This window comes from Podarcis gaigeae (assembly GCF_964106915.1).
Source record: "Podarcis gaigeae genome assembly, chromosome: W".
Taxonomy (NCBI): domain Eukaryota; kingdom Metazoa; phylum Chordata; class Lepidosauria; order Squamata; family Lacertidae; genus Podarcis; species Podarcis gaigeae.
This window is the reverse complement of record NC_139695.1, coordinates 22,335,235-22,357,019: the sequence shown is the minus strand read 5'-3', so window position 1 is coordinate 22,357,019 and position 21,785 is coordinate 22,335,235. Positions and strand designations below refer to the sequence as shown.

The 21,785-nt window shown below is 50.2% G+C and overlaps 1 long non-coding RNA gene and 1 pseudogene across 2 annotated transcripts in view; both read left to right on the top strand.

Annotated features, from left to right (window-relative positions):
- LOC310835984 overlaps positions 1–21,785 on the top strand; it is a 948,096-nt gene that overhangs the window by 705,778 nt on the left and 220,533 nt on the right. The window lies entirely within an intron of this gene.
- LOC310836056 (inositol polyphosphate 5-phosphatase OCRL-like) overlaps positions 1–21,785 on the top strand; it is a 58,063-nt pseudogene that overhangs the window by 9,380 nt on the left and 26,898 nt on the right. Inside the window, exon 5 of the transcript XR_014568654.1 lies at positions 615–750. The product of XR_014568654.1 is annotated as an inositol polyphosphate 5-phosphatase OCRL-like (transcript). The remainder of the gene's footprint in view (positions 1–614; positions 751–21,785) is intronic.

The following is a 21,785-nucleotide window of genomic DNA, read 5'->3' as shown; positions in this document are numbered from 1 at the left end:
AGACCGACCAGATGCTGTAGTTCGTGGCCGTCAGCTTCTCCAGCAACACGCCAGTTCTGGACTGCTCCATCCCTGCAGCTCACCTCCAGCACCCACGGCTAGATAACTGCCACCTGTACTCTTGCACAGCGGAAGCGTGCTGGGCCCATAACCCTGTCGCGAATTCCTCACGGCGCTTTCAGCAGAAACGCCCAGAGTCCCAGGTTTTATTCAGTGCAGTCTTTTTAATGTGAGCTATATACAAGTATTTACAGAAACAGTCCATACAGAGTACCTGCTCCTTAAGGCAAACAAATACTCACCACCACACCACAGCACAACCACCACACCACAGCACAACCACACAACTGTTGCACAGGCTTTCCTTTTTAAAACAGGTGATAGCCAATCACATTCCCACTGAGTCACTATGACCCAGCACTTCACAGAGTATTGCATCAGCCTGTTGAAGCCTGCAGACTTACTCATCATCCTGCGAATCCCAACAATCATCTCCAGCTGTTGACCATGGTCAAGATCACAGACCGTGTGTGGAGCCAAAGTTTGACTGTGTGAGCCTTGTGTGTTGCCTCAGGCAGTCCAACAGTCCTAGTGTCTCTCCTGCCTCCTTGCAGTGGGAAGTGCTGTGTGCCAGCATGGTGTGACCCAATCCTCTTGAGAGGAGGCAGCGTGAATCAACTTAGCTACCAAAGCCACATGGAATTGAAAATGAGCGACCACAAGCCCGTCAGCTCCCTCTTCCTCACAGGGGTAACAACTGCACTGGCCAGGGCTATCGTCTATTCAGGGTTTTTAGTTGCTTGCTATGTTGCACCTCCTCGAATCTGGGCTGGCCCTGACCAACAACCAGGCCCCTTTCCACAGAGCTCCTCCTTAGCAAATGACTTCTGGTGCAAGGAGTGGGCAGGTTTTGGCTCTGTTAAATCCCTATGCTTCCATTCTCCACTGTTCTGAGTACACGCTGCTCCTGCAGGCATGGCAGACCACATGGGCTGAACTGTATACTTTAACAGTTGGCTCCATTCATGCAGTGGAGCTTCTGTGGCTCTTGGCTTGGAGCATTTGGCTTCAGTCCATTGGGTCTGGAAGTCACAGAGCCACTTCCGAGCTCGAGAGGAGGTGGGGTTGTGGGCCCCCCCCCACACGCGGGGGCTGGTTTTGGCCCCCGCGAGAACGAGGGAATCCCCGTCGCGCCCAGGGAAAGCCCTCTTTGCGTCCATTCCAGCTGACCGTTTTTTTTGCCTGGTACCGTTGTGGACTCGCCTTTCCCTTGTGCTCGGCCAGACCTCGCTCAAGAACTGAAATCACTGTCGTGACTTTGGTCTCAGTCAGAGCTGAAATCACTGCTTCGCTTTAGCATGGTTGCTGGTAGCAGAGGGTCAGGGCGCACGAACGGTTCGAAAGGGAGTGCAGCGGCGCTCGGGCTCTGCGGTCTTGCCGGACTAGGGAGTATTGCAGCGGTCACTTATTGGGTTCGCTTGCAGTGAACTGTGCTACGCGGAGGGAAATCCTTGGATTAGTGTGCGGTCCAGAATACGGGTGAAGTATACCGAGCGGGTCTTCCGTGGCTGTTCTTTCCTTCTCCCGCACTAGGCACCATTTAACTGTGCCTTGACTTATTTTGCCCTGGTTCCTTGGTCCCAAAGGCAATCTGCACGGCGGGAACCGAGCGAGCAAGGAGGACTGTAAACAGTGCAGCCTGCCCTGCGACGTTTTCTGCCAGGAGGCCTCCATTCTAAAAAAAAGCGGGGGGAAATTTCCGTTCCACCTTAACAGGGAGCAGGCTTGTGAGTCACAGAGTCTGCATATTTCCTGTTCACAGCGCTGCTGCTGGTGTCAGTGACAGTGATGACACAGCAGACTACAAGAGCGCAAAGGTCTCAGTCAGACCATCTGATGCGTCTGACAATGAACTGGAAGAACCACTGTTCACCATTGGTCACTTTTCTCCTAAGAAGGAGGAGATGAGTCCAGAAGACTTACGTCTGGTTCGCAGGTCTGAAAGGGCGACCAAAGGCAGACCTCCAAAGAGATTTGCTGATGAGTTTGCTAAGACGGCAACTGCTGTTCTTAGTAGCTCAGAGAAGGTGTGGGAACCTTCAAGCTTCAAAGAGGTTCAGGAGTTAACCTCTAAAGATGCTGAGCCTTGGCTTAATGTCATGAAGGCTGAAGTTGATTCCTTGAACAGGAACCAAACTTGGGAACTGGTACCGGTAGTCCCAGGAATGAGACTGGTTGGCAGCAAATGGGTCTTCAAGGCCAAGACAGACCAGAATGGCAAGGTTGTCAGACACAAAGCCAGATTGGTTGCCAGAGGTTTTTCACAGGTACCAGGACAGGATTACCACGAGACCTACTCGCCCACCGTCAAATATGAGAGCATTCGGCTAATGCTCAAGATAGCTGCAGAGGAGAAACTGCATGTTTCCCATCATGACATTAATACAGCTTTTTTGTACGGGATTTTGGGGGAGGAGCTGTACATGCTTCCACCTGATGGAATGCAGATACAGAAGGGAATGGTCTGTAAACTGCGGAAATCCTTATATGGTCTCAAGCAGAGTGCCAGGTGTTGGAACACAAAACTCACTGAGACATTGCTTTCTCTAGGTTTTCACCAGGGCAAAGCTGATCCGTGTGTGTTTGTCAAGGAGGAGGGGCAAAACAAACTGTATTGTTTATGTTTTGTTGATGATCTTCTGATGTTTTGGAAGAATCAGGCTTTTTACAAAGGCACCCTAGCTCAACTGAAGGAGCACTTTGACATGAAGGATCTTGGTGAGGTATCCAACTATCTTTCTCTGCAGGTGGAGAGGGACCAAGCAGGTAATTTTCTGGTACACCAAACGCAGAAAATTGCTGATGTATTAACCAGGTTGAATTTGGTTGATGCAAACCCAGCAGACACACCGATGGTGACAGGTTACCAGGTAGATAGTACTGCTGAAGCGTTTTCTGACACTACGCTGTACAGATGCATTCTAGGCGAGTTGAATTTCATTGCTAGATGCTCAAGACCTTACATAGCTGTAAGCACTAACCTGCTTAGCGGACATGCTAACAATCCTACTGTTCAGGATTGGAAAGCTCTGAAGCGCATAGCCCGCTATTTGAAAGGGACTTTGCACTACAGGCTGAGGTTCACCAGTCAGAAGACTGGAGGTCTTGAAATCTTTGCAGATGCTAGTTTTGGAAGTGACACCACGGATGGTACAAGCACTTCTGGAGTATGCTACATGTACAACCACTGTCTGTTTGACTGGTTGTGCAAAAAGCAGACGACAGTGAGCCTAAGTTCCTGTGAAGCAGAACTCAATGCTCTGTCATTTTCACTCATGGATTGTGAATGGTTGATGCAACTGTTTAAGGACATCGGGGTTTCTGTGAAATGTCCTATACAAGTGTATCAAGACAATAGATCCTGTTTGGCTTTGCTGAACTCAGAGAGTTGCAAGCAAAGAACCAAGTAGTTGCAGATTAAGTTACATCGTGCAAGAGAGTGTATTCAGAAAGGACTGATTCAGGTGTCCTACATGCCAGGAAATGAAATTCCTGCTGATCTGTTGTCTAAGGTTGTTAACAGAGAACAACTAAAGGTTTACGTACAGAGGTTGCAATTGGGTTGAACCACAGGTACTACAGGTTACACGGAAAGGGGGAGGATGTTAGGATATTTCCGTTCCACCTTAAAAGGGAGCAGGCTTGTGAGTCACAGAGTCTGCATATTTCCTGTTCACAGGATGTTTATGTTTGCTATTGCTTTCGTTTTCTCTCTCTGCGCCAGAACACGCTAGCAGGCAGTCACCTTTGTTCTTTATTCTGACCAACGCTGAATAAACATTCTAAATGATACCCTCCTGAGTGCAACTTTCGCTGCGTGTGAATTCTGCTGACAGAGTGTGCATCAGCCCAGGAATGTGGCAATCTATTTCTGGAGCTGGTGTCACTAATCACTGATACTGTATCTACGGGAGATCGATGGACCATCTTGCTTTAGGCCACGCGGCGAGGTGTGGGCAGCCTATCTTTAGTAAGGTACTAGAACCGGGCAACACTGTCTTTACTGTATCATTTGCTCATTCCTTTACTTTAGCACCTGCAACCATTTAGTTTGAGGGTGTGTTTTCGTTAGCGGTTTTCAGTTCAGGGGCGTTTTTGTTTCAAAGAAGCATTACCTGGCGCACGTCACCCACGCAGGGGGTTGCCTGATTAGATAGCGCTAAATCTCCGGCAGCATTGTAAGCTTCATCGCTCCTGCGAGCGGGGTGGTAAATAGCAGGGGAGCTTTAAGCCTGGGAACTTTTAAGTCCTTTTTAAGTCTGTAAGGTTTACCCACGGGCTACAGGTCACGGTATTGCGATTCACTTGAAGTGCTTGAGCATTGTTTGGCGTGCTGTTTTTCCGAGGTTATTTTTCTATCGCCACAGCAGTGCCGCAATCTAAGTGCGGGGTGTATTGTTTGAAGGTTTAATTATCTGGCGGCTGATCTGTAGTTTGATTGTGAAGGAATGGGTTTCTGTGTAGTAAGTTTAAAAACTGACTCAACCCCCCCCCCCCCGTTTTGTTCTTTCAAAAGAGAGCACTTTTAAATGCGTAAAACTTGAACTGTTGAGCAAAAACCATAATAAAGGACACAACTGCATAAACAGTTCTGTCCTTTATCAGGACAGGCAAGGCATGGCCTTGGCTCCCCAGGGAACAACGAAAACACATCAAAACTTTATCTTATGTGCCGACCACAAAATACGCACAAGACCAATGTCTGGGAAAAACTCCAAAAGCTTGTTCCCGGAGATTATGACGCCCCCCCCCCCCCAGATAAGAGTAGGAAGAGATCCTTTTATGGTTAGAAGTACAGGAAGGAAGATCCTTTATGGATGAGAGTACCAGAGAAGTAATATATGTGATGTCAACCTGCGTATACAAGTTGACGTGGCTAGGGAAGCGGGAGAGGATGCCTGGAGAGTATATAAACTGCATGAAACCTGTCATTTCTTTGGACTTTGCTGTGGACCCACCACGCAAGTGCCTTCTGCTATCCGGAGAGCAGAATAAACTCTTTCTTTGAACCAACTCGGTGTCATTTTGACTTCCTTCCTCCCGTCACGGAGCAACGCAGACCCAATCAGTGAACTCCAGTAAGGCTACAATTGTTTTGCTTTACACGGTTCAGAGAGTGGCTGTTTAGTTGGAGGATTCTGGTTATTGGGAAACATATGTTTAGTACTGCTAAGGCACAGCTTGCCTCAAGTTAAAATGCTGGGTGCATCAATTTAGGGATAATTGTTTGGGAGCTGATTCATAAGTTAGTTGCATCTCATTACATTTAAGTGCCTGGAGCTTAAATTCTGGTTATTCAGCAGTGGAGCTGCTGAATAATTTAAAACTACTGTGTTGCTAAAGTAAAATAAAATAGATAGATAGATAGATAGATAGATAGATAGATATAATAATAAATAAAATAAAATAAAATAAAATAAATAGTAATAAAATAAATACAATAAATAAATAAATAAATAAATAAATAAATAAATAAATAAATAATAACCCGAAGCATTTTAGGCCACTCAGTTGGTAAGCATCTAAGGTGGTCAGGATTGTTATAAGACCTGCTGTCTAAGTGGCTTACAGTGGGGAAGAGTCCGCGGGGACTGTTGTCCCAAGCTCATACAAAAGCAACCAGGGGCTCTTATTTGCTAGCGTTCAGGGTACATAATACTGAGCTAGCCCTCTGTGTTGCCTTTTTCTTGCAAGGACAGCGTGTCAGTAATTATTTGGTACTAAATCCTACCTGAGATAATTCTCACCTCTGATAACTGAACAACCCTTAACTTTAATACCTATTGGGCGGTCGTTCATTCTGAGCGGCTTCTAGTGGGTACGCATTTCCACCAGTGTGGACAATACTGAGCTAGTGGTTCGCAGATAATTAGAAGGTTTCTTTGTGTCTTTTTTATTTCGGAATGGCTTCTGGGGGTAATCAACAGGCTTCCTCCACCGGTAATCAGCTGGCATCTTCCACGGGTAATGGAGGCGCTCAATTGCTGGCTATGCCCTGTGATCCTCAAGCCTTTGCTCGATTCTTCATGGCTTTTGAAACATTTTATAGGCAGTGTAGGCTGAGGGCTCTGGCACGTCCAGCGCCGGAATCTTCACAGGAGGTTATACCCGATACTCCCCTTAACAGTCAGGAGCAACAGGGCACATCAGTCGCTGTGTCGGTCAGCGGTCAGATAGAGACCACGGCAGTCGGATGCCCCAACACTCACGCCCAATCAGCCATTGCTAAGAAACCCACCTCAGGCACCGGTAAAGGTAAGGCACCCATATAGAGTGCCGGTAAAGGAAAGGCGCCTGCAAAGGGAGCCAGCAGTAATACCATGTCACAGGCTTTAGGTTCCCCCAGTGTTTTTCAGGAGCAGCAGCCGTAGCACAGTTCTACGGAGGGTAGCTCGGGTTCCGACTCTGATACGGAGCAGCTGGAACCCCAAGTCGCCCAGCCAGCGGCCAATGAGAACTCAGCCAACAGTGAGGTGCAAGGGGGCAAAAGAAAGTCCAAGAAGAAGCACACGTCGGCTAAGAAAAGAAGTAAGCAGTCGGAGACGGAAGATGAGTCAGGTACGTCTTCCTCGGATTCTGATAGCGAGGGTCCTATGGATGGATACTGGGGTTTTGGGGAAGATAATCATGGGATCCCACTTTGGGCGCATGAAACAAGAGCTAATTCGCACTGTAAGACGTTCAATGGAACATTGGAATGGAAGGATGGTGTGATGGCCTGGGATTCCGATTCAGAGGCTGAACCAGAGGAATCCCAGCCTGCACAGGAGTCCCCGCCTCCAGGGCCGGCTGAACTGGGGCAAGGCCTAGATTCTGAGGAGCCTGCACCTGTGTCAGATCCTCAGGAGCAGGCACCAGGTGAAACCATTCTGGCCCCAGAGGTGCTTGAGGACTCAGTGTCTACAGGTGAACCTCCTCCGGGGCCCAGTAACCCTTCGGCCTCTCCTGAACTGCAGAGGCTTAGGGCAGAGAGGCAAAGGGAACTGGTTGCTCCCAGGAGGAGTGCTCGCCTTAAGGCCAGAGGAGGCGGGGCTCCAGGGGGCCGGGACCGCCCCTGGCCTTAGAAGAAGATAAAGGTCAGTCAGCCCGCTCCCAGGTTGCGGGAGCAACGTCGTTGTTGGCTTCAAACCTTCCAGTGTTCCTGTTCCCTGCCCGGCCTCCTGCTCCTGACCTTCCAGCATTCCTGTTCCTTGCCCGGCCTCCTGCTCCTGACCTTCCAGCGTTCCTGTTCCCTGCCCGGCCTCCTGCTCCTGACCTTCCAGCGTTCCTGTTCCCTGCCCGGCTCCCTGTTTCGGACCTCGCCTCTCATCTTGTGAACTCGGACTACGGTAACGGTACCTTTACCCCGGGACCAGCACAGTTTGCTCCCGCCACCTCCCGCACTCCCCCTTTGTTGGGGTGCGTTCGGGAAGAGCCAGAAGCCATGGCCGACCAAGCGGCTACGCTGCTGGCAATAGCCCAGGAGAACCAGGCCTTGACTCACACCGTGCAGCAGCTCAGCAACGCGGTTACGGCACTTCAGCAGCGCTTGGACACCCTACCGGCTCCTGGGGCTGACGCCCCGGCTTCTGGCAAGTACCCAGTGGCTTTGCCTGAGAAATTTGATGGGGCCCCGGCCAGTTTTCCCATGTTCCTTGCCCAGGCCAAGTTGTACATTCAGGGGCGAGCCCGGAACTTCCCTGACGACCGCACCAAGGTGCACTTTTTAATCAGTTTGTTAAAGGACCAGGCGGCCAAGTGGGCTTTGCCACTGCTCCGGCAAGACTCTCCTTTGCTAACGGACTATGTGGGGTTTTGTAACCACTTAGAGACTGCGTTTGGTGACCCTCTGAAGGAGAGCCAAGCCAATCGGACGATTCGTCGGTTGAAGCAGGACAAGTCCACAGCCGCCGCCTACGCCACAGAATTTCGGCTGTTGGCACAAGACTTGTCTTGGAATGACTCTGCACTACGGGACCAGTATCTTGAGGGACTGTCGGACGAGATACTGGACCAGTTGGCCATGATGGATCGTCCCACCACGCTGGACGCCCTCATTCAGCGGAGCCTGCAGATAGACGATCGGTTGGAGGACCGTCGCCAGGCCTGGGATCGCCATCACTTCCGGCTACTAGCGCCAGTCCTTCCCAGCAGGTCCACGCCCACAGCCTAGTTGCCAGTCGAGCCAACGCAGCTCGGGGCTGCGCGACCTCGCCTCTCCCCCTCGGAGAAGTTGCGGCGTCGGGAGGGGAACCTGTGTCTTTACTGCGGTGGGAGTGGACATTATGCCCGTTCCTGTCCCGAGAAGATACCAGTCGCAGGGAGACCGCCAACCTCGGTAGCCGAAGGCCCTAGCAACATGGGGTCCCAAACCATGCAAGAAGGGCCCTCACCAGTGGAATTGCGACATCTCATGGTACCGGTGCGTCTCTACCCTCCAGGTGGGCCCTGGATTCTTACCCACGCTTTGGTAGATTCGGGGGCAACCCGCTCCTATATGGACGCTGCCTTTGCCGCTCATCATCAGGTGCCACTTCAGAACAAGCCAGAACCGGTACAGGTGGAGGCAATTGACGGACGGCTCCTGCGTTCAGGTGCCGTCACTCGGGAGACCCAGACCTTGGTCCTGTGTCTCCAGCAGCACCGGGAGGTGCGAACCTTGGACATTGCCTCCATGCCCCGGTTCCCCCTGGTGCTCGGGATGGACTGGCTGGAGGCTCACAACGTTCAGATTGACTGGGTCAAACGGACTGTGCACTTCCCAGACCCATGTTCCCATGCTCAGTCCGAGATGCTAGCGGCCACACCCACGGAGGAGGCAGCACCCATGCTTCCAGCCGTGTACCGGGACTACCAAGACGTGTTCGAGGAACGGGGGGCAGACCAGCTGCCGCCACATCGGTCTTTTGACTGCGGCATAGACCTCCAGCCTGGAGCGCCCCTACCGGTGAGTCACTTATACTCTCTAACAGAGCCAGAGCGCGAGGCTTTGCAGGACTTCTTGCGCAAGAACCTGGAGTGTGGTTTCATTAGGCCTTCTACCTCGCCCACCGCTGCGCCAGTGCTCTTTGTTAAGAAGAAATGTGGGGAGCTCCGCCTTTGCCATGATTACCGGGCCCTGAACAAAATTACCATCCCAGACCGGTACCCCTTGCCCCTTATTTCGGAGTTGCTGGAGCGGGTGCAAGGGGCGCAGGTGTTCACCAAGCTAGACCTCCGGGGGGCCTACAATTTGATTCGGATCCGAGCCGGGGATGAGTGGAAGACAGCATTCAGGACCCGGTACGGGCAGTTCGAATACCTGGTTATGCCCTTCGGTTTGTGCAACGCGCCTGCTGTGTTCCAACGGTACATCAACCACGTGTTCCAGGACTTGCTAGACAAGTACGTGGTGGAGTACTTGGATGACATTCTGGTTTACTCCCGTGACCCGGCTTGCCACGAGGGTCATGTCCGGACTGTGCTGCAGCGCTTGCGCGAGCACCGTTTGTATGCAAAGCTCAGCAAGTGCGAGTTCCATCAGCGGCCTGTGGACTTCCTTGGTCACCGGCTCTCTCCAGATGGGGTGCAGATGGATCCTGGGAAGGTGGCAGCGGTTCGGGAATGGGCGGCACCTCGGAACCGCAAGGACCTACAGCGTTTCCTGGGGTTCGCCAACTATTACCGGACCTTCATTGCAGATTATGCTCATCGCACCACCCCGTTGACCCGGCTACTGCGCCCCAAGACGCCGTTTTCCTGGGACAAGGAGGCAGAGGAGGCGTTTCAGGGGTTGAAGGCCTGTTTCCAGAGAGCGCCGATCTTGCAACATCCTGACCCCTTTCGACCCTTTGTGGTGGAGACCGACGCCTCCAGTACGGCTCTCGGTGCCGTCTTGTCTCAGCAGTACGGACCTGAAGCGCCACTCTTACCCTGTGCCTTCTATTCCCGCCAGCTCCTTCCAGCGGAGCGTAACTATACCATGTGGGAGCGGGAACTACTGGCCATCAAGGTGGCCTTTGAGGTCTGGCACCACCATCTTGAGGGGGCACGACACCCGGTGGAGGTGAGAACCAACCACCGGAACCTGGAGTACCTCCAGACCACCCGCAAGCTGAACCAAAGGCAGATCCGGTGGGCGTTGTTCTTTTCCCGGTTCCAGTTCCGGATCCGCTACATCCCTAGCTCCCAAAACCAGAAGGCAGATGCCCTGTCCCGGAAACCTGAAGACAACGCAGACACGGTACAGCAGGCAGTACCCACCACGATCCTACCACCAGCTGCATTCCTGGCCACCCAGGAGGCTGAGCCACTGCAGGCTCGGGTGCGGGAACAGCAGCAGGTCGACGCTTGGGCCCAGGACGCTTGGTCTTCCATCAGGGCCTTCTGCTGCACCATGGTCTCCTGTACATCCCGCCAGGGCCACTGCGGGCTGAGGTTCTCCGGATGACCCATGATGCCCCAGCAGTGGGGCACTTTGGGCGGTATCGGACAACCCATCTGGTAAGCCGTGAGTTTTGGTGGCCCCGCCTGAAGGCTGACGTGGCTCGCTACGTTGCTGGTTGTGATGTCTGCCGGCGGGCCAAGGGCCCTACCGGGCGACCCCCCGGCCTACTTCAGCCATTGCCAGTTCCACCACGTCCTTGGCACACGGTTTCTCTGGACTTTGTAGTGGACTTACCCCCATCTCGTGGCTGTACCTGCCTTCTAGTTTTCTCCGACCATTTCACTAAGATGGTGCACTGTGCCCCCTGCCCATCTGTACCCACAGCCAAGGAAACCGCTCAGCTGTACCTTCAGCATGTCTTCCGCCTGCATGGCCTACCTGAGCGCGTGGTGTCCGACCGGGGCGTTCAGTTCACATCCCAGTTCTGGCGAGCATTGCACCAGACCCTCGGGACAGAGGTCTGTCTCTCGTCAGCCTACCACCCACAGACCGATGGCCAGACGGAACGGGCGAACGCGGTGCTGGAGCAGTACCTCCGGTGTTACTGCAGCTACCAGCAGGATGACTGGGTCGACCACCTAGCATTGGCAGAGTTCGCCTACAACAACGCGGTGAATGCGTCCACCCAGCAGACCCCGTTCCAGGCCAGTTACGGTTATCATCCACGGCTGTTTCCAGATGTGCTGCCGGCATCCGTGGTCCCTGCGGTGACGGAGTGGCTTCAGGAGCTTCAGTCCCAGCAGCAGCTTTTGATGGAGCAACTGCACCAGGCCAAGGAGGCGTACAAGGCCCAGGCCGACCGCCACCGCCAGGTGGGGCCGGAACTTCACGTCGGTGACCTGGTATGGCTTTCCACTCGCCACCTCCACCCCTCTCGACCTTCACGGAAGTTGGACGCCCGTTTCACCGGCCCGTTTCCTATCGTGGACCAAGTCTCACCTGTGGCATTCCGTCTCCGGTTGCCCGCAACCCTGAAGGTTCACCCGGTCTTCCACAGGTCCCTTCTGAGTCCAGTGACCCCACCCGATGAGTTCCACCCGAACCGTCCCCGACCGCAGCCAGTTTTGGTTCAGGGAGAGCCTGAGTACGAGGTGGAACACATTCTGGACTCCCGATGCCGCAGGGGAAAGCTGCAGTATGTCAGTGACTGGAAGGGGTATGGACCGGAGGACCGTTCCTGGGAACCAGCGGCCAACGTCCACGCGCCTGCCTGCCTCCGAGAGTTCCATGCGGCGTACCCCTGCAAGCCGGGTCCGGACCCTTGATTGAGGGGGGGGCTGGGAGGGGGGATGGTGTGATGGCCTGGGATTCCGATTCAGAGGCTGAACCAGAGGAATCCCAGCCTGCACAGGAGTCCCCGCCTCCAGGGCCGGCTGAACTGGGGCAAGGCCTAGATTCTGAGGAGCCTGCACCTCTGTCAGATCCTCAGGAGCAGGCACCAGGTGAAACCATTCTGGCCCCAGAGGTGCTTGAGGACTCAGTGTCTACAGGTGAACCTCCTCCGGGGCCCAGTAACCCTTCGGCCTCTCCTGAACTACAGAGGCTTAGGGCAGAGAGGCAAAGGGAACTGGTTGCTCCCAGGAGGAGTGCTCGCCTTAAGGCCAGAGGAGGCGGGGCTCCAGGGGGCCGGGACCGCCCCTGGCCTTAGAAGAAGATAAAGGTCAGTCAGCCCGCTCCCAGGTTGCGGGAGCAGCGTCGTTATTGGCTTCAAACCTTCCAGTGTTCCTGTTCCCTGCCCGGCCTCCTGCTCCTGACCTTCCAGCGTTCCTGTTCCTTGCCCGGCCTCCTGCTCCTGACCTTCCAGCGTTTCTGTTCCCTGCCTGGCCTCCTGCTCCTGACCTTCCAGCGTTCCTGTTCCCCGCCCGGCTCCCTGTTTCGGACCTCGCCTCTCATCTTGTGAACTCGGACTACGGTAACGGTACCTTTACCCCGGGACCAGCACAGATGGGGTGTTGGTAGAAGATGTAAAGATTTCCACCAATCAGTCTACTGATTTTATATTAGGGAACCATTTGTCCCAGAGGAAGAGGAATAAGATCCTTAAGGGCGACTATGTAGATATGTTTACCCTTCTCCCTCCTACCAAGTTAACTGGGAAAGGGGAAAAGAAGTGCTCTTTCGGTAAGCGGAGGTATAGGACACCTAGGGCTGAGCGCACCTTTGAGAACTGGTTGGATGGGTACCAAGTCTTCATGGGAGTAATTTGCGCAGCTTACCCCAAAACGTTCGATGGATCTGGTTGCGTATTTGGCTCACATGAGGCGGGCTCACATGCTGGCGAGTGAGACCGTGGCATTAACCTATGATGAGAATTTTCGTAGAAATGCTTCTCTCCTGCCCTCCACCTGGTGGGGACCTAAGGGACCTTAATTACTGGGGCGAGGACGTTGGCCCTTACATCGAAAAGAGGAACCAGGAATCGGCCAAGTCAGGTAAGAGAGAGGCAAAACAGTAAAGCTGTTATGAGAGGGTTCTTGATACGACAAAATGCAATAAAGAAGAGAAGCCAAAATGAGAAAAAAGATAAAATGTTGGAGAAGATAAAAGAGGGGGGAAAGAAATTAAGATCTGTAATGGGAATTGGGGTTGCTTGTTGTATATTCCAAACTGCTCCAAGCTGGTTGTATAGCTGGACCTTTCCCCGGTTTGACAGCCCTAACAGCGCGACTGTCTCAGTCACTGGCAGAATCCATCAGTGGCCGTTTCCTAAACTTCTTCCAACATAAGAATTCCTTAACTGCAAGTCTCCGCCTCGCTTCTCTGCGCAGAAGCCTTCTGCGCAGAGTGGGCGTGCCAAGCGGTGGTCCTGCGCTCTCCTCACTGATCTCACTGGAAGAGTCTCGGAGCCTCCCCTCCGAAGTACTCTCAGCCTCTCCTTTCTTCCTGGTGTCACCTTGGTTTCCTTCCCCAGCGGAAGCTCTCTCTCTCCTTGCTGGTTCCCTCTCCGGCATCATTAGGGAGCCTTACCTCTCCACTCGGCTCCGATATCAGTTCCCTGACAAGATCAAAACCAAAGTCCCAAGAGATTTTGAGAGAAATTAAGTTATATCAAACACAATATATGGAACTGATGAACCAGGAAATAGAATGGAAAATTAAACAAATGAGACAAAAGACATTTGAATCAGCAGATAAATGTGGTAAACTATTGGCTTGGCAAATGAGGAAAAGACAAAAATTAAATACGGTTACAAATTTAGAAGTGGAAGGAAAGAACATCTATAACCCAACTGAGATCAGAAATTGCTTCCAGAAGTACTTTAAACAATTATACTCACAAGGGCCACAGAAAGAAATGGACATAGACCGATTTCTTGAGACAAATGGATTACAAAAAAATTCCCATGAAAGCAAAATAGTGTTGAATCATAAAATAACTGAACAGGAAATAGAAGGTGCCATTCAAAATATGCAATTGGGTAAGTCTCCGGGACCGGATGGGCTGACTTCCAGATACTATAAAGCTTTGAAGGAGTGGTTATTACAACCTTTGAAGGAAGTCTGCAATGAAATTTTGGAGGGGAAAAGGGCACCAGAATCGTGGAAAGAGGCTTATATTACACTTATACCGAAGACACAGACTGAAAAGGCTCAACTTAAGAACTACCGCCCTATCTCGTTACTAAATGTGGATTACAAAATTTTTGCCGACATTTTGGCTAAGAGATTGAAAAAAGTTTTGATGGAGTAGATTCATAGAGACCAAGCGGGCTTTCTCCTGGGAAGACACCTGTCAGATAACGTGAGGAATATAATTGACATTTTGGAAAAGCTAGAAGTGAATATAAATACTAAAGCAGTTTTGATATTTGTAGACGCGGAGAAGGCCTTCGACAATATTTCTTGGAGCTTTATGAGGAAGAATCTTCAGGGGATGGGGTAGGCCAAGGGTTTGAAAACGGTATAGGTGCAATATATTCTGAGCAAAAAGCTAAACTAATTGTAAACAATGTGGTTACGGAAGAATTTAAGATAGAAAAAGGGACACATCAGGGGTGCCCAATCTCCCCACTACTTTTTATATCAGTCCTGGAGGTTTTGCTGAACATGATCAGAAGAGACCGGTTGGTTAAAGGTATACAGGTTGGAGCCAAATAGTATAAACTGAGAGCATTTGCAGATGATTTAGTACTTACACTACAAGAGCCTGAATCTAGTACTAAAAGGGTTTTAGAATTAATTCAAGAGTTTGGTCAAGTAGCAGGATTTAAATTGAATAAGTCAAAAACTAAGGTTTTAGAGAAAAACTTAACAGCTATTGAAAAAGACAGGTTTCAGAATGAGACAGGTTTAACTGTGGTTAAGAAAGTGAAATATTTGGGGATTAACATGACAGCTAAAAATGTGAATTTATTTAAAGATAATTATGAGAAAATTTGGACAGAAGTGAAAAAAGATTTAGAAATCTGGTCAAATTTGAAGCTTTCCTTGTCTGGTCGAATTGCAGCTATAAAGATTAATGTATTGCCTAGAATGTTGTTTTTGTTTCAAACATTGCAAATTGTGGACAAGATGGACTGTTTCAAGAAGTGGCAGAAAGATATTTCTAAATTTGTCTGGCAGGGCAAGAAACCCAGAATAAAATTTAAGATTTTCACTGATGCAAAGGAAAGGGGGGATTTGCCCTGCCAGACTTTAAACTATGAATCAGCAGCATTCTGCTGGTTGAAAGACTGGCTGCTTCTTGAGAACACAGACATTTTGGATTTAGAAGGTTTTAACAATATTTTTGGGTGGCATGCATATTTGTGGTATGACAAGGTTAAAGCTCACAAAGCTTTCAAAAATCATATTGTCAGGAAAGCATTGTATAATGTCTGGATTAAATATAAAGACTTGCTGGAAAATAAAACTCCAAGGTGGTTGTCGCCTGTAATGGATGTGAGGGGTTACTTGTGCGTTCAGTTATTTTGCTTGCCCAACCATGCTTAGGGTCGGAGCTCGCCCTCCGTGACCTGTTAGTCACTTGCAGAATCCGAGAGTGGGCGTCTCTTGAATCTCTTCCAGCATAGAAGCTGTTTGACCCCGAGTCTCTGCCTATGTTCTCTGCGCGGAACGCGTCTGCGCAAGTAAGGGGAAGGCAGGGGCGTCCCAGCACTCTCTCCACTAGATTCGGGGGAAGGGTCTTGGAGCCCTGTCACCAATTCCTCCATCTCCCTCTCTGCTCTATGGGTGTTACGTTGAAATCCTTCCCCCCTGCTCGTCCCCTCTCCGGCATCGCCCGGGAGCCCCGCCTCCGTTTCTTGCTCTGATGGCAATTCCCTGACATCCACCTCCTCCCCAGGACCCCCTTCACCCCCGGCCTGACCCTGTGACGGGACCTTGTCCCCTTCTTCAGCCGACGATGCCGGGAACCCCCGAAAGGAGCTGCTGTCGTCGTCAGTGGACTCAAACCCCGCTTCCCAACTGCTCCAATTTCTCACGGGCGGGACGTCTCCTCTCCTGACGCTTCTCCTCCTTCCTCCTGGGAAGCCGGAAAACCCACGAAATCCTCCTCCTCCTCATCGGTGGTGGCAAATTGCCCCTCCCAGAATCTCTCAAGGGGTTTGGGCTTCCTCGGATACCTGTTGTGGAACTCTTCCACCAGATATCCATCATCTATTTCCCCTGCAGGCACCCACGTGTTTACTGACTCGGGTTCCCCCTCCCAGGCCACTAGGTACTCCACCTGCCGCCCTCGCCAGCGCGAATCCAGGATCTCCATTACCTCGTGGTGGCGTTCCCTCTCTTCCATTAGCGGGTGGGTGAGCCCTTCCCCTCCTGCCTCCCGGACCCTCCGCTCCCCTCTGTACGGTGAGAGCAGCGACCTATGAAATACCGGGTGGATCTTCATGCTGTCTGGCAACTTGAGCCGGAACGCCACCGGGTTCACTTGGTGGGTCACCTCAAATGGTCCCAGCCGTTTTGGCCTCAGTTTCTTACACCCGCCCTTGAAGGGTAAGCCTTGTGTGGATAACCACACCCGGTCCCCCACCCTAATGGTCTCCCCTTCCCAGCGACATTTGTCTGCTTGTCTCTTGTACACTTCCTTGGCCCTATCCAGGTTCATTTTAAGCTGCTGGTGCAGAGCTTCCATTTCTTCCACAAACTGCTCTGCGGTGGGCACGCTCCACCCTTCCTCCCCTCTCCCAGGAAAAGCCCTGGGGTGCAACCCATAATTCGCCATGAACGGGCTCAACTCCGCTAGTGCTAGCTTCTCTACCCAATCGTTCTGTCTCTCGTTGACGTAGCAGTGTAGATATTGCTGTAAAATGCTGTTCGCCCTCTCTGCTTGCCCGTTGGTCTCCGGGTGTCTCGCCGTCGAGAATCCCACTTCCACCTGCAATAAGCTCATGAGTTTCCTCTAGAACCTCGAGGTAAATTGTTTCCCTCGGTCGGAGATAACCCTCGAAGGAGCCCCATGCAACCTGAAGATGTGATCCATAAACAACCGGGCAGTTTCCTCGGCCGTTACTGCATGTGAGCACGCTATAAAATGGCACATTTTGGTTAGCAGATCTACTACTACCATGACTGCTGTCTTCCCTCTAGATTTGGGTAGATCGGTCAGGAAATCGATCGACACCACCTCCCAGGGTCTTCCCGGTGTGGGTAAGGGCTCCAATAACCCCGCCGGGGCCGCCCTCCCTCCCTTGGCCCATTGGCAGCGGTCACACCCCCGTACATACTCTCGTACATCTTCCCTCACCCTTGGCCACCAGAATTGCCTCGTAACCAGTAACATGGTTTTGTGTTGCCCAAAGTGCCCCGCTGTTGGGTTGTCATGAAGCTGTCTGAGAACCCTTTCTCGCAGGGCTTCCCCGGGCACATACATTGCTCCCCTGTAATACAGCAGTCCTTCCCTCTCCTCAAAGCCTCCCTGATCTCCCCCAGTTCCCTGATTCTGGTTTGGGCGAATTCGTCCTGGCGAATCAGCTCGGTTAGTTCTCGTTTCCCAACCAACGCTCCCCCGCAAACCCATCATTCCTCAGGGAACACGTGTCGAGCTTCCGGCGGTCCTTCTCCTTCCATATACTCGGGCTTCCGTGACAGCGCGTCTGCCCTCACGTTCTCTTCCCCTGGCACGTACTTGATCTCAAAGTTGAACTTGGAGAACTCCTGTGCCCATCGAATCTGTCTCTGGTTGAGCACTCGAGCTGTTCTCCAATATTCCAGGTTCTTATGATCCGTGCAAACCTGAATCTTATGCTGTGCCCCTATTAGGATATGTCTCCACTGTCGAAACGCTGCATAAATAGCTAACAGTTCGCGATCATACACCGTGTAGTTATGCTCCGATTTGTTCAGTTTCCGTGAGAAGAAGGCGCACGGCCTCCAGGTGTGTTGGCTCCATCCCGGCTGTAGCAACACTGCTCCAATTGCTCTGTCTGATGCGTCGGTCTCCAGCCTCATCGGCTTCTGCAGATCCACGTGCAGGAGCTGTTCCTCCGATGCGAACGCCTTCTTTAGCTTTTCGAAGGACCTTTGGGCACTTTCCGTCCAGACGAACTTCTTCTTGCTACTGAGACAATCCGTGATGGGTGCGGTCAAGTGGGCGAAGTTCTTGATGAACTTCCGGTAGAAGTTGCTGAACCTGAGGAACCTCTGCACATCCTTCCGGGTCTTAGGGGCCTTCCATTCCAGCACTGCCTGCACCTTGCCAGGGTCCATGGCAAGTCCTTTGTCCGACAACTTGTATCCCAGGAATTCCACCTCCCTGGCGTGAAATTGGCACTTTTCCAGCTTGACCCACAATTGGTGCTCTAGTAGCCTCTTCAGCACTTCCCTGACGTCCTGGACATGCTGCTTTTCATTGTCCGAATAGATCAGTACGTCATCCAGAAATGCTAGACAGTTTTTGTACAGCAGGGGTCCCAGCACATGGTGCATGAAGCTTTGAAAACAAGCTGAGCCCGATTGTAATCCAAATGGCATGACTAGGTACTCAAAGGCCCCTGGGGGGGTGAACATGGTGGTTTTCCATTCGTCCCCCTTCCTTATTCTAATCAGATTGTATGCTCCCCGGAGGTCCAGCTTGGTGAAGATCTTGCCCTTCCTCACCCTAGTCAGAATATCATCAATTCTGGGCATAGGGAAGGTCACGGGTTCCAATACAAGGTTTAGTCTCCGAAAGTCCACTACAAGCCTTGGCTGATCCGTGTTTTTCTTGTCCACAAAAAACACAGGGCTGCCCCCCACCACCTTAGATTCCCTTATGAACCCCCTCTTAAGGTTTTTGTCAATAAAGTCTCGCAACTCCTGCATCTCTCTGTCCGACATGGCATACAGCTTACCCACCGGTAGCTGCGCCCCAGGGAGCAGGTTGATTTGGCAGTCAAAGGGCCTATGTGGCGGCAGCTTGTCCGCTTCCCTCTCGCTGAAGACTTCCTGTAAATCTGCGTACTGTGGCGGCACTTCCGCTCTCTGCTTCAGTGTAGTTGCTGCCACTCTGGCCAACCTCACCCTGGGTTTCTCCCCCCCTAGACAGTGTTCCAAACAGTGTGCTGACCCGAAGGTGACTGTCCGTTGGTGCCAGGCCACCACTGGATCATGTAGCACTAGCCAGCTCATGCCCAGTATTATCTTTTTTATATATATAAATATTTATTAAAGATTTTCTTAATACAATAAAAAAGAGAAACAAAGAACATAACATATAGTTTTACAATCACCATACTTTCTTCACTTCTTTGGACTTCCTCACATCTCTCGTTCCTGCGTTCCAAATTTTCAATCTTTACCCAGCAATTTATCACCTTGATTCAAATCTTGTATTATATTTTTCCAATATTATCCCTGATTTTAGATAGTATAACATAATATTTATCCAAAATTTATCTTTTCTTATAATTTCATTTATCTTCATACTCCTTTTAACTAGCTTTTTGGTGCCATATTGTTAATAATCTTACATCTTTCTTAACATTCATACAATTTACAATATTTTTGTAAGTAGTCTTTGAATTTCTTCCAGTCCTCCTCCACAGCCTCTTCTCCCAGGTCTCAGATTCTGCCAGTCATTTCTGCTAGTTCCATATAGTCTATCAGTTGCATCTGCCATTCTTCCAGTGTGGGCAAATCTTGGGTTTTCCAGTGCTTGGCGACAAGTATCCTTGCTGCTGTTGTTGCATACATAAAAAATGTTCGGTCCTTCTTTAACACCCTCTGGCCGGCGATGCCCAACAGAAAGGCCTCTGGTTTCTTAGAAAAGATATACTTAAATACCTTTTTCAATTCATTATATATCATTTCCCAGAAAGCCTTAACTCTAGGACAGGTCCACCAGAGGTGAAAGAACGTTCCTTCGGTTTCTTTACATTTCCAACATTTATTATCAGACAAATGGTATATTTTTGCGAGCTTGACTGGGGTCATGTACCACCTATATATCATTTTCATAATATTTTCTTTCAAGGCATTACATGCCGTAAATTTCAAACCGGTGGTCCATAACCTTTCCCAGTCAGCAAACATGATATTTTTGTACCCAATATCCTGTGCCCATTTTATCATAGCCGATTTAACCGTTTCATCTTGTGTATTCCATTTTAACAGCAAGTTGTACATTCTTGAAAGTACCTTAGTCTTAGGTTCTAACAGTTCTGTTTCCAATTTCGATTTTTCCACCTGGAATCCTATCTTTTTATCCATCTTGAAAACCTCTTTAATCTGAGCGTAATGTAACCAATCTCACACTTTATCTTTTAGTTTCTCCAAACTCTGCAACCTCCAATTATCTCCATCTTTTTCTATTATTTCCCAATATTTCGGCCATTTGGCCTCCATATTGAGTCTTTTCCGGGCCTTAGCTTCCATTGGTGATAACCACCTTGGGGTCTTATTTTCCAATAGGTCTTTATATTTTATCCAGACATTGAACACTGCTTTCCTGACAATATGGTTCTTAAAAGCCTTATGAAGTTTAACCTTGTCATACCACAAGTATGCATGCCATCCAAAAGCGTTGTTAAATCCTTCCAAATCTAAAACATCAGTGTTTTCAAGAAGCAGCCAATCTTTCAACCAGCAGAAAGCTGCTGATTCATAGTACAGCTTTAAGTCTGGCAGGGCAAAGCCCCCTCTTTCTTTAGCATCAGTTAGTATCTTAAACTTAATTCTGGGCTTTTTGCCCTGCCAGACAAATTTAGAGATATCTCTTTGCCACCTCCCAAAACACTCCATTTTGTCCACAATCTGTAAAGTCTGAAACAAAAACAGCATCTTTGGCAATACATTCATCTTTATAACAGCAATTCGTCCTGACAAGGAAAGTTTCAATCTTGACCAAACTTCTAAATCCCTTTTAATTTCAGACCAGCACTTTTCATAGTTATCCTTAAATAAACTCATATTCTTCGCTGTTATGTTTACCCCTAGGTATCTTACTTTTTTACCAGGGACGCAGGTGGCGCTGTGGGTTAAAGCCTCAGCACCTAGGACTTGCCGATTGAAAGGTCGGCGGTTCGAATCCCTGCGGCGGGGTGCGCTCCCGCTGCTCGGTCCCAGCGCCTGCCAACCTAGCAGTTCGAAAGCACCTCCGGGTGCAAGTAGATAAATAGGGACCGCTTACTAGCGGGAAGGTAAACAGTGTTTCCGTGTGCAGCTCTGGCTCGCCAGATGCAGCTTTGTCACGCTGGCCACGTGACCCGGAAGTGTCTCCGGACAGCGCTGGCCCCTGGCCTCTTAAGTGAGATGGGCGCACAACCCCAGAGTCTGTCAAGACTGGCCCGTACGGGCAGGGGTACCTTTACCTTTACCTATCTTACTTTTTTAACCACATTTAACTCTGTCTCTTTCTGAAACCTTTCTGATTCTAAAGGTGTCAAATTCTTTTCCAAAACCTTGGTTTTCTGCTTGTTAAGTTTAAATCCCGCCACCCGACCAAACTCATGAATCAATTGTAATACCCTTTTTGTACTAGACTCTGGCTCCTGTAGGGTCAAAACTAGGTCATCTGCGAATGCTTTAAGTTTATACTGTTTCGCTCCGACCTGAATTCCTTCCACCAACCGGTCTCCTCTAATCATATTCAAGAGCACCTCCAGGACCGAAATAAATAGCAAAGGGGAGATAGGACAACCTTGTCGTGTTCCTTTTTCAATTTTGAACTCTTCCATCACCACATTGTTCACTATCAATTTAGCCTTTTGTTCCGAATAGATTGCCTCTATCCCATTCTCAAACCCCCGTCCCACTCCCATCCCTTCCAAATTTTTCTTCATAAACTTCCATGAGATGTTATCAAAGGCCTTCTCCGCATCAATAAATATTAACACTGCTTTTGTATTGATATTTGTTTGCAAAAGTTCCAGAATGTCAATAATATTCCTTGTATTAGCAA